Raw genomic sequence first — 2047 nt, 5'->3', positions numbered from 1 at the left:
TGTCCTATACAAGAAGATGCCAAATGTTTATTTTACTTCACACATAGGAACACGCCTCGAATAGAATACCAACTTGTCTGAATTCCTATTCAGCTGCAACGTGACTGGGTCGAGCGATGTAACAGTCAAGTGAATGAATAACAATTTCCGTTTGATATAATAATTTGATGCAATCGTACGGAGAAACGCAAAGATAAAACCGTCGGTGCTTCGCAATCAGCCTTCGGGAGGGACGGGGCACAGGTAATCGTCACTCGAGTGGCACTCGTATTTGCGACACAGCTTTGTTTCGCGACGGCACTCTTTTCGCACGATTACGATTCCTGCGAGATGTCGGTCGAAAGACGAAACGAATAACGAGAAAGGACACCGGCGCGGCATCTATCTACCTTTATTATCTATATATTTGTAACGAAGGTTGGCGCATCCGATCCGCGCGAACAAGCACGGAAAATCTATACTGCAGATTCTAGATACAAAGGTGAGATAATTATAAAATACCGACGCGTTGGTTCGCCGAAGCCTGTAACAACGGGCGGAGAAACTTAGGTGGCGCACACGGTGCGTATCGGTGAAATATCGAATAAATCGGGATGAACGGTCGTGTCCAGCGAATCGTCAGGCTCAAAGGGTCTGGAAATAGCGAGCCTAGCGAAGGAATCTTATCGGTCGTTGGACGTAATCGGCATACACGAGGTACGCGATCGAGGCACGATCGGGCACGATACGTGCGATTACCCCGCGATAGAGAGAGCAGAGAGATAGCGCCCCGGTTAGCCGACCGGTCCTCTTCGTCGTCTTGAGTCCTTGGAGCGTGAACGGAAATAGCCATCGGTGTGCACCGGAAGCTCGCAGCAAAGCCTCCTCCCTCCCGCCCCCGTTCTAGAAAAGGGATCCCTGTAGCAGGTTCTGCGGTAGCGCGGGCAAGGGTCGCCAGCGCCGTGGAAAGAGAGGAAAAAAAAGAAGCGCGATAGGAGGGTGGAAGAGGAGCAGGAGAGAGCGCGGAAAAGAGGATAGGGGGATGGAAAGACGGAGTAGTAGGGTCGGATGGAGCGGAGTGGTAGATGGGAATGGGGCAAAGGGGTGGAAGAGGATGGCGGATAAAAGGGTAGGAAGAGAAACCGATCGTCGGTAGGGGGTTGGGTTGGGTTGGGTTGGGTTTGGTTTGGTTTGGTGGTGGTAGTGGCGGTGAGGAGAATAGCGTGGCCGGACTGTAGGAGAGGGGTGGTATTATATTTGCGCAGGGCCGCCCGATAGGGCGCAGTATCGTCGCGACCGCCGTCGCGTGCACGTCGATTTTCTGTGCGTTTACGTGTCTTTTAGACCGCGAGTGCATCTGCACCGAGAACATCATTTTCCCTCCTCGTCGGCCGTACTACCGTGGCCGGCCTTCCTGTATCCCATCTCTTTTCTCTTTCTCTCACTTTCGCTTCCTCTTTTTCTATTTCCTCGTCTATTCATCTTTCTCGCGTTTTCTCTCTCTCTCTCTCCTACTTACTAACTACTCTGTCTCTCTGTCTGTTTGTCTGTCTCTCTCTCTCTCTCTCTGTCTCTCTGTCTCTCTTTCTCTCTCTGTCTCTCTCTCTCTCTGTCTCCTTCTCTTTCTTTCTTCTCCTGTTTCTCTCTTTCTCTGGCTCACCGTGCTTCCGTTCCATGCGTGCCCGTTCCTTTTCGACGTTTCGCGCGTGATCGTCCACTACTCCACTGTAATTTGCGTTCCCCGAGCCGCGTTTATTCCGACCAAACTATAAACAACAACAGAGATCGCGAGTCGAGCGGACGCTCGAGCAGGAGTCCGCGAAGTGTTCTGGCCCAAGAGTGAGTAGAGAAGTGTCGTTTACGTGACCATTGGTGTGTTTGTTTCTGTTTGCACACTGCCTCCGAAAATAAAGGATCTTGTTCGTTTCTACCCTCCCGATTCTCGCCCTATTGCACGGCCCCCACGCTCGAAGTAACTTTTCGACGTTCACGCAACGCGACCCGATCTCTCTGTTCGCGTTAATTCGGTGGATACACGCCGAAAGGCTGGCTGGCTGGCTGGCTGGCT

General features: G+C 51.9%; 1 protein-coding gene across 3 annotated transcripts in view; it reads left to right on the top strand.

The window, feature by feature from the left end:
• The first annotated feature begins 1582 nt into the window (after nt 1-1582).
• LOC100744997 (1-phosphatidylinositol 4,5-bisphosphate phosphodiesterase epsilon-1) overlaps nt 1583-2047 on the top strand; it is a 128171-nt gene continuing 127706 nt past the window's right edge. For all 3 annotated transcript variants that reach the window (XM_012394013.3, XM_012394015.3, XM_012394016.3), the window contains exon 1: nt 1583-1818. The gene's annotated coding sequence lies outside the window, so the exon portion shown is untranslated. The remainder of the gene's footprint in view (nt 1819-2047) is intronic.

The sequence above is a fragment of the Bombus impatiens genome, unplaced genomic scaffold, assembly GCF_000188095.3.
Source record: "Bombus impatiens unplaced genomic scaffold, BIMP_2.2 scf_0064, whole genome shotgun sequence".
Classification (NCBI taxonomy): Eukaryota; Metazoa; Arthropoda; class Insecta; order Hymenoptera; family Apidae; genus Bombus; species Bombus impatiens.
The sequence above is the reverse complement of the archived record's forward strand: the minus strand, read 5'-3'. Positions and strand labels throughout refer to the sequence as shown.